The sequence below is a fragment of the Solanum pennellii genome, chromosome 11 (genome assembly GCF_001406875.1).
Source record: "Solanum pennellii chromosome 11, SPENNV200".
Classification (NCBI taxonomy): Eukaryota; Viridiplantae; Streptophyta; class Magnoliopsida; order Solanales; family Solanaceae; genus Solanum; species Solanum pennellii.
In genome coordinates this window covers 28,879,000-28,890,435 of record NC_028647.1, presented here as the reverse complement: position 1 = coordinate 28,890,435, position 11,436 = coordinate 28,879,000, and positions in this window count along the sequence as shown.

Here is an 11,436-nt window from a genome sequence, read left to right as displayed (position 1 = left end):
TCTTTCCCTGAGACCAGAGAGAGGATAATTTTGAGGGATTCATCAATCTACTATCGGGAGTTATGTTAGTGAAGAAATACTCCTTGAAATTTTTTAAGCTTTCCAAATATGCTTCCTTCCTAGGTTCCAATAGCAGGGATTAGATGAGCAGGTTTGTGACTGGTGTATCGGACGATCTGGAGGAGAAATATCGGGCAGCCATGTTTCATGATAATATGGTCCTTGATAGGTGGATGGTACATGCACAGTAGGTGGAGCACAGTCGTTGAAGAAAGAGAGGCTGAGATGACAAGAAACATAGCCCTCGGATCAGGCTGGTTCTCACACCGGTAAGAGTTCGTTTGGAGTTTAGGACAGGCCCAAGTTAAAGAAGGGGCACAAGCACTCAGGTAATCCTACTCCTTCCAGAAACATTAATGCTAAAGGGAACAAGTTTGGCCCCAAGAAGGGTATGATAGAAATGCCCAACGTAACAGCAAGCCGTGTGGTAAGTGTGTCCGTTTGCATGGAGGTGAGTGCCTGGTAGGTACTAATACCTGCTATGGGTGCGTTAAGAGTGGGCATATGCTCAAGGACTACCCACAAGTGAGGAATAAATTCAAGGAAGATACTCAGCCTCTGCCTGATCCTACTGCTGCAGCCGAACTACCCTAGAGGAACAGATTCTAGGCTTTGAAAAGGTTGAGAAGATCAAGAGAAGTCAGCTCATTTGGTCACTGGTATGTTGCATGTCTTTTCTTTTCCTACGTGTGCATTGTTAGATCGAGGATCCACTTTGTCTTTTGTTACTCCTTTAGTAGCAAGCAAATTTGACTTGCTTCTTATGATTTTGCATGAGCCTTTTCTAGTTAGTACTCCCATAGGAGACATCATTAGAGCATAAAGAGTATATAGAGATTGTCCAATAACTATTCTTTATAAACTCACCTATTCTTACCCAATAGAATTAACCATGATTGACTTTGATATAATTTTTGGTATGGATTGGCTCCATAAAATGTTATGCTACCACAGACTGTCGAAACAGGGTAGTAAGGTATCAATTTTTTAATGAGTTTGAACTAATATGGGAAGGGCGTGGTTCAAATCCAATAAGATGTTATCTAAGGGGTATTTATACCACTTAGTTAGAGTAAATGACATAGAGCATGAGGTTCCTTGCTTAGACTTTGTGTTCGTAGTGAATGAGTTCAAGTTGTCTTACCGGAGGATTTACTAGGAATTCTTCCTGAACCTAAAATTTGTTCTGGTGTTGACTTAGATCCCAACACCAAACCAATTCCAATTCCTCCCTATAGAATAGCCCCAGCTAAACTCAAAGAGTTGAAGTTGCAGTAAAAGATCTACTTGATAAGGTCTTCATCTAGCCAATAATATCCCCATGGGGTGATCCAGTGTTTTTTGTGAAAAAAAGGATGGAACTCTTAGAATGTATATCAATTATCGACAACTCAACAAAGTCACTATAAAGAACAAATACCCTCTTCCCAGAAATGATGATCTATATGATCAGCTTCAAGGTTTAAGTTTCTTTTCTAAAATAGATCTCCTATCAGGGTAACACCAGCTTAGAGTAAGATAAGAGGATATTCCTAAGATTGCCTTCCTTACTAGGTATGGTCATTACGAGTTTGTTGTCATGTCATTTGGTCTCACTAATGCACCAACTGCATTTATGAACCTTATGAATAGGGTATTCCGTGAGTACCTTGATTCTTTTGTCATAGCATTCAAAGATGACATCCTCATATACTCTAAGACTAGAGAAGAGGATGAACAATATTAGAGAATGACATTGCAAGTACTCACGGAACATCAGTTGTATGCAAAATTCAGCAAATGTGAGTTTTGGTTGAGATCAATGACCTTCCTTGGTCATGTTGTGTTCGACCAGGGCATAGAGGTTGATTCGAAAAATACTGAGGAAGTAAAGAATTGGTCGAGACCCCTCACTCCTACAGACATCCGGAGTTTCTTGGGTTTGTCTAATTGATAATGTTCGAATATACTTCTTGAAAAGAAATATAAACTATCGTATGCAATATATTTATCCAACTATGAGTCGGGGTCCATCCCACAGAGAATATGGAAGAATATTATTAATAGCAAATATTTAACTTGATAGTCGTTATATAAAATGGGGGATTTTAAATTTAAAGAAAAATAAAAGAAATAAAAATAGCTTTAAACTAAGTATGTATTTATATCCAAATTAATAAAAATAACTAGGAATGTGATCCCCATAAGCACATAACGAGGTAATCCTAGTAATAGCAATAATTTTCCAATTTTATGCATGCAAAGTGATAAGTTATGTATCTCAAAATCCTTGGTCCGACATCTAGAGAATTTCACACCGTACTTTGGTCCAGCTACGTGTGTATAATTTACTAAATCTTACATTTACCTCCTATTAAGCATCATATTCAATGTATGGCTAAGTTACTACTTCGCACCAATTTATACTAGCCTATTAGATAGCATATTCTAAATCTACGTTGATAATTCTTTTCTTATTAACTACCTCCTTGGTCCTGCAAGTAGCAACAAGGCATGTTCTAACGTTGGCCATTGTTAAAAACGCTTCTAAGCGAAAGAATTATGAATGACTGCAATAACCTATTTGGAATTTCTTAATTACTATTCATACTTTGTTAATCGCTCATGGTTCCCACAAAACTAGTTGTTAACCTTAGCTACTCATTATCGCAAAAAACACAATCAAAATTCATTAAAATAAATTTATTTGTGTTAATCATAAAAAGTTAAGAACAATAGCTAAATTCTATTTTTATTAATCATGAATACAAATAAATAATAAAGGAGAACAAATAATAAACCACAATTCTCCGTCCTCCACGGCGGCTCTTACAATGCTCAAAAGCTAGAAAAAATTTATATTATGTCTGATATCTTCTTTCTTGGATTCCTAAATAATAATTTTCCATGACTTATTTATAGATTTAGAAAATCCTAAATAAAATAATTGATTCCAAACAAATTAGTAATCCAAAACCAAAAAGAATTATTGTGCGTTTTTTCCTTTTTTGTTCCGCGTGTATTCCATTAAGTTGTCTTCTTGATTTCCTTCTTCAACCTTCTACTTTTAATTTGTTTTAGCTTCAAATTTCTCCATTTTCCACCAATATAATCCTACAAATAAAATACATAATTTAGCACAATCCATAAATTTTATGCTAAAAATGGACAAATATATATAATAAATGTGAGGTACATAATGATAAAAATATGTATTTTGGCGTCACATCAACGCCCCACACTTAAACTTTTGTTCATCCTCGAGCAAGCATTAAAGATCATCTACAAAAATTATACTAGCAATGTCATCACTTTAATTAATACAGACAATTAGGCCATGTACCCATTTTAAAATATCAAGTAGATTTCTCAATCATTATGCAAGACATCTAAGTAATACCAAACCTCTAACCTCCTAACTTGAAGGACTTTGAACTCATAAAAATTATGTTCTTTCACCTACTCTCATCAAAGAAAGTTAATAACATCACATATCTATCATGAAATAAGTGCCCTCACATAACAAAATAGTCCACACACTCAATTCAAAAGATTGAATATAAATTAAGGACTTCATATAAAGAACAACTCACATTCACAAATAGAATTGACATGCATGCACAAAGAACCATTATGTACATCTTCACTAATTAAGTGTGCTTGAATAGAATCAAATAGGGCTTAACGGGTTGTAATATAGTCTAGGGGACGGGTAGAAAAAAATATCTATTATAGTGATTTTCACTTCCTTGAGCACTTTGCAATTTTTAGACTTCATCACCAATATTTTCTTCTCTTTATTTTCAGCCCTCTCTTCAACAATTATTTCACAAATAATTCTCATCATCACAAGAATGTTTAAGTGATTATTCTCTTTTTTTTTTTACTTTTTTATTTTCCTTCAAAATATCCACCCTCCACTTGCGTATTTTACATGAGTTAAGGTACATGATGTCCTTCGAAGGACCAGGGCCATTATCAAGGTAATTTCTTTTTTTCATTTTTTAATGTCACATTCCAATTATATATTTTTTTCACATTCATTCAAAGAGGGATTTTAAGAACTTTGTAGTTATCATTGATTACCATTTGACTCATCCATCCCTTTTTCTCAGAATTGATAGTTAAAATAAGTCTATGCTACGATGCTCAAGGAAGTAAGGTGCAAAAACTAGGGATCCAACAAAAATAGTTAAGGGAAAAATATGGGTATCAATAAAAGGCTACAATCTCAAAAAGGGGTAACTAGTGATAAAATATCTGAAAATGCTAAAATTTATACTAAAAAATCAAAGAAAGCCTATTATCATCTCCTAAACAAGGCAACACTTTTTTGTTTCGTTTCAACAAAATACAGAGAAAGTTCTAGTCTAAGATGCAAAACATGGAATAAAAAAAATCTCACCACACATGAAACAAGTTAAGAACATCAGCTAAATTATATTTTTATTAATACGAATACAAATAAATAATAAAGGAGAAGAAAGAATATACCACAATTCTCCGCCTCCACGGCACGGCGGCTCTTACAAATCTCCAAAGCTTGAAAACATTTATATTATTTCCTGTATGTTCTTTCTTGGCTTCCTAAATAATAATTTTTCATGCCTTATTTATAGATGTAGAAAACCCTAAATAAACTAATTGAGTCCAAACAAATTGGGAATCCAAAACCAAAAAGAATTGGAGTGCTTTTTTTCCTTTTTTTTCCGCGTGTAGTGCCGCGTAAATGGATTGGCCAGTGCATTGAGGGAATGCCACGTGGCACGCTGCAACTTTTTTTGTGAATTGTTTTGCAATTCGCAGCAGCAATGTGCACTTACATGTAAATATATTATTTTATTCACTTTAATCTATTAAGTTGTTTGCTCTATTTCATTCTTCAACCTTACATTTTTAATTTTTTTTAGCTTCAAATTTCTTCATTTTTCCACCAATTTAATTCTACAAATAAAATATACAATTTAGCAACCATAAATTTATGCTCAAAACGGACAAATATAAATAATAAATGTGAGGTAAATAATGATAAAAAAATGTGTATTTTGTCCTCACATCACTAATTACTATCACAGGTTTGTTGAGGGATTTTCTTCTATTGTTGCTCCATTGACAACTTTAACAAAGAAGAAGGCGAAGTTTCAGTGGTCTGAAAATTGTGAAAAGAGCTTCCAACAGCTCAAAGACCGAATCACTTCAACCCCAGTTCTCACTTTGCCGAAGAGTGGTGTAGGGTATGTGGTATACTGTGATGCTTCCCGAGTAGGTTTTGGGGTGTGTTCTTATGCAGGATGGCAAGGTGATTACAAATGCATCAAGACAGTTGAAAAACCACAAAAAAATTACCCTACCCATGATCTTGAGTTAGCTGTTGTGGTATTTGCGTTAAAACTTTAGAGACATTACTTATATGGTGTACATGTTGATGTATTTACGAACCATAAAAGTCTTCAGTATGTCTTTTCACAAAGAGAATTGATATTCGTTAGAGAAGATGGATGGAGCTGCTCAAGGATTATGACATGAGTGTCCACCATCACCCAGGTAAGGCCAATGTAGTGGCTGATGCGATGAGCCAATTGAGCATGGGCAGTGTGTCCGATATTAATGATAAGAAGAAGGAGCTGGCTAAAGAGGTATACCAATTGGCTAGGTTAGGTGTACGACTGGTAGATACACCAAGTTGGGGTGTTTCGGTTCATTCCAGTTCTGAATCCTCATTTGTTATAGATGCTAAAGATAAGCAGCATCTCGACCCAGTGCTCATGGAGTTGAAAGACTTAGTGTTGAGTAAGCAGAATGAATCATTCTCCCTAAGGGAGGATGGTGTGCTTAGATACCAGGGCAGATTTTGTATGACCAATATTGATAATCTGAGAACTTATATTATTGCAGAGGCTCATTGCTCCAGGTATTCACTTCATCCAGGTTCCATCAAGATGTATCATGATCTCAAGGAGATCTACTGGTGGGATGGTATGAAGAATGATATTTCTATGTTTGTGGAGGAGTGTCATAATTTCCAACAGGCTAAGGCCGAACACCTTAAGGTGGGATGTCTTACCCAGTCGATTGAGATTCCAACATTAAAGTGGGAGGCTATTAATATGGATTTTGTGTTTGGTCTGCCCAAGACCAAGAGACTGCATGATTCAATTTGGGTCATTGTTTACAGGATGACTAAGTCTGCTCACTTCATACTTGTGAAGTCTACCTACAGGGTCGAAGATTCTGCCAAGCTGTATATTGATATGATATTAAGTTGGCATGGGATTCCTTTTATCTATCATTTTGGGTACACAGGTGAATCTCAATGATGCATTTCATCCCCAGACGAATGGACAAGCAGAGCGTACCATTCAAACCTTTGAAGACATGCTTAGAGCATGTGTTATTTACTTCAAGGGGAGATGGGATTATCACTTGTCACTGATTGAGTTCTCTTATAATAATAAATAACATTGCAGTATTGGGATGGCACCTTTTGAAGCACTATATGGCAGGAGATGTAGGTCTCTATTTGGGTAGTTTGAGTAGGAGATTCTTCCATCCTTGGACCTATGATCATATATGAGGCTGTGGAAAAGGTGAGAATGATCAGGAATAGATTGGATACTGCTTACAGTCATCAAAAATCCTATGTTGATAACACGAAGAGAGCTTTTGAATTGGACGTAGGTGATCAAGTTTACCTTAAATATCACCCATGAAAGGGGTGATGAGGTTATTTAAGAAAGGGAAGTTAATTCCAAGGTATATAGGTCCTTATGAGATCTTACAGCGAGTAGGGAATATTGCCTATGAACTGAAATTACCAAATCACTTGGATTCTGTTCATCCAATGTTTCGTGTTCCGATGCATAAAATGTTTCTAGGCGATCCAGCATCCATTCTTCCTGTTAAGAGGTTAGGAGTCGATGAGATACTTTTTTATGAAGAGGTGCCAGTTGAAATTTTAGATCGCCAAGTAAAGCAGCTGAGGAACAAGGAGGTTGCCACCATAAAAGTGTTATGGAGGAACCACCTTGTTAAGGGAGCAACATGGGAGGCCGAGGCCGATATGAGATCCCGTTAACCTAACTTACTCTTTTCTTGAGGTTAGATATACTTTTCCTAAGTTTTATTTTGTTTATGAAACTCTAAATTTTAGTGCATTAGTCGGTTTTGGTGTTTTAAGGCCATAACTGTGTTTTATAATTGCACTATATGAGTTAATATGAGTTCATGCTTGCATTCATGTTGCTTTTTTTGTATAGCATTTACACAATTTTTGTGTTGCATGAGTTGTGATGTGCATTGAGTTTAAGTAAGATTGGAAAGGAAGTTCCTAAATATTAGATAAGAAGCTTGAGATAAGCTTTGAGTGATATGCATCATCCAGAGTAAGTTGTGAATCAGATATTCCCAAAGATAAAATTTCAAGTATGTTGATGTGTTTTCGAAAATACCCTCTTTGATTCAAAATTATGTGTAGTGTCATTTGGGGACGAATATTCCTAAGGTGGGGATAATGTAATATTCAAAAAAATATACTCGTCTAGTGAAGAGTCTATTAAGTTTTAAGAATAGGTATCAGGGTACATAGGCATTCCAATGCCCAATATTGAGAAATATTGGGCATTAGAAAATATTGGCTCAAGGGTGTTAGCCAATTTCTATGTATTAAGATATACTTTGATGTTCAAATGCCCCAATTCAAGCTTGTTTACGAATTGTACCTGCAATGAAGACCCTAAACTAAAAAGTTTAATTCCTTAACTCACAAATTAGGTACGAGGCATCCCAGTGTCAAACCTGGGTACCATGGCACATGATCATTTAAAATGATCATGTAGAGTAAGCATTGCCCAAGAATATAGTGAGGATCCTTGGGACAACAAAAAAGGAGCATCAACACATGTGCCAGCACATGTGCTAACCGGCCAAAGGATAAGCACAATAAAATTCGGTTAGGGCAATTGGGGGGCAGGCGCGCGCAAGGCTCAATCCATGTGGGTCCTAGCTTCCTAACAAATTCTAGGCTCTAACTAACTTACCTAACTAGCTAACTAACCTAGGACTAGCCGAAATTAATTAACTAGTGCACCCGACAACGTAAGACCTAACCGGGTGACACTAGCATAGTAACTAACTCAAGAAATATCCTAGTACCTAACCTAGGATGGTCCAAAGGGGTTGATTATAGTCCTAATGACATAGGGATACTTTATTGATCGCCTAGGTCACTTAATTAATTAAATTAGAAACTTAATTAATTAATTAAAAATCAAAATCAAGGCCGAAACCCTTGGAAAATTTCAAGATTAGGCTACGTCAAATGTTCTCCTATTTTTAGTCAATTTAGGAGGGCCGTTTTGGTATTTAGCTAAGTGATTTATTTAATTAACTTAATTAGCATAAGTTGAATTAGTCAATATCAGCTCCTAAGGCTAAGACTCATGTTCAACCACTAGAAACTCATGACTGAAAACAGTGAGCAAAATGCATGAAAAACAGAAATTACTCTCAAGTTCTCTTAGGCGATTTTAAGGCTATTCTTCAAGTATTTTCAAGCAAAGTTCAAGGTGATATTCGTAGATTCAATTCTAAAGTAAGGTATCGGTTTTCTCTCTTGGTTTCCTTTCCTCAAGAGACTTTTCAGACTTTTTTGAATTCAAGAAACAAAAACTAGGGTTGTTCTTAATGAAAGTTTCGAATGTTCATTTCCCTACTTCTCTCTATTTGTCATTCTAGTAGCATGTATGATGCAAAATCTCGAGCATGTTGTTGGTATGTGGTGCTAATTGGTCATTATATGTAGGTTTCTACGACTTAATAATGTCGAATAAGACCTATAGGTTAAATCTGTATGATTAATGCCCTATTTTGTTCGAGAAAATGAAATGGTTATTAGTCGTTTCTGAAATTTAGTTTACTGTTGAAAAGGGATGAAGGTTTCGACTTTACTGTTTGTGTTTACAGTAGATATGTTGTGAGTATGTGGAATGCAATGTTTCCCAGAAGAAACAAGATGTGAATCAAAGCTAATTAATGAATCGTCCATGATATATCAACTTTATATCATGGACAATCTAACAATGAATTGTTCTTATAAGCTTAGTATATGTTAAAAGTTTGCTTTCTTAAAATGAAGGTTTAGATTACTATGATATCTGAAAGTTTGGCTTATGCCAATTGTGTTTGAGAAGATGAAGTTGTTCTTATAAGCTAATCAAATTTTAAAAGTTAGCTTGTGGACATGATGAGATTACTATAATGTATTCACAAAATAATTTAATTGGCTAGTGATCATATCATAGTTTAATTTAATGCCAATAAATTGGCTTACAATGTTATTTCCAAAATTTGATATAAAAGTTGGTTAATGTCTAAGTTATACCCAATTAAACATGACTAATGTATCTCAATGAATTCATAACTAAGGGTATACCAATCATTGGGAGAAGTCCCAACATACCCTATCCAAATGAACTGTGAATATAATAGTACATTGAATAAGTTTATAACTTTTATAAAGAATGGTATAAGTCTTCCAAATGACATTGAGCAAGGTAAGGTGAGTAATGACATAACTAAAAGCTTATAAATTATGAAATTGACCTAGATGGGATGTTAAAGAAAGTGAGACAAGTCTCACTTGTACCTAAACGATAATGTTAAAGATACTCACATAAGAGGGTGTTAGAAATCGTGAGACAATTCTCATTAACACCATGATGATAATGTAGGGATTAAGTTCACATTCATCAAGTAATGAAAGGGATGACAAGTCATCCATTGAGTTAAGCATACCTCATATTAGAAGAAAGCTTCCATAATGTATGAGTCAACACTAAAAGTAAAAAAGTTTAAGAAATTGAGCAAAACACCAATAGACTAGCAATGAGTTTGTGCTAGAACATATAAGCCTCATTAGATGAGGCTACTGTTAGACAGTTTGCCTTTTTTCAGCTTATTATTTTTTTACTGTTTTTTACTTATTTCAATTTAGTACTTCCTATTTTCTATCTAGACTTAGTCAACTTTCGTTGCTTAACTTTCTGAAGTTAGTGGCCCCATTATGGCTGTTGTGGCCCCCTTTTATGGTAGTTAGTGGCACATGTTCGTATTTTAGTTTTAATGTTTATATTTTTTCTTTGTATAAATTCCGACTTTCTACAAATTAATATACACAAGGAATTTCATAATTTCACTCTATTTTTATTTCAAATCAGTTTCTTGAGTATTTTTGTTCTAACAGTGGTATCTGAGCCTCTAGTTGATCTAACATGACAAAAAAAAGTTTTAACCTACAACACAAATGGCATCCAACAATCTACCTTTAAATCCACCATTCACTTTCACTGGTGACAATTACCAAATCTGGTCTTTGAAGATGCAAGCTTTTTTGGAAGTCTATGAACTTTGGGAAACTGTGACGGAAGATAAACCACTTGCTGCTCTACCAGCAAATCCTACCTTGGCTCAGATCAAATCCTACAACGAAGAGAAGGCAAAGAAATCTAAAACCAAGTCGCTTATGCAGAATGTTGTGGCAGATATTGTGCTTTACAGAATCATGGCTTGCAATACTGCAAAATAATCTTGGGATAGGTTGAAAGAAGAATATCAAGGCAGTGATAGAACACGTCAAATGCAAGTGTTGAACCTGAAAAGAGATTTTGAGTCCTTGAATATGCATGAGGATGAATCTATCTGTAAGTATGCTGATCGAATCTCCTTAATTGTTAATAACATTAGACTTCTTGGTGAAGAATTTACAGATAAACAAATTATGGAGAAAGTTCTTGTGACTCTTCCTGAGAGATTTGAATCTATGATTTCCTCTCTTGAAGAATCTAAGGACCTTAGCAAACATTCATTAGGTGAACTAATGAGTGCTCTTCAAGCACAAGAGTAAAGGAGGACTATAATACGGGAAAAGTTCATTAAAGAAGCTTTCTCTGTACAAAAGCAAAAAGTAAAGCTAAAATAACCAAAAAATAAGGGCAAACATGATGGAGAAAACAATAGTGGAGATGTAAGTAGAAGTTCCCTCCTTGCAAACATTGTAAAAGAAATACACATATGGAGAAGTATTGTTGGTGGAGAGTCGATGCTATGTGCGGCAACTGTAAGCAGACGGTACACGTATCCAAGGTATGCAAATCAAGAGCAAACGCCTCTAGTGCTTTGCAAGCACAAGTAGCAGAAGCTGCCGATGCACATGAAAAGCAACTATTTGCAGTTTCATACTTTTCAATCAGTGAATCCTCTAATTCATGGCTTCTTGACAGCGGTTGCACACATCACTTGTGCAATAATGTTGAACTGTTTAAATTCCTAGATGATACTTACAAATCTAAAGTAAAAGTGGGAAACGGTGAGGCACTAGAAGTCAAAGGCAGAGGTACAGTG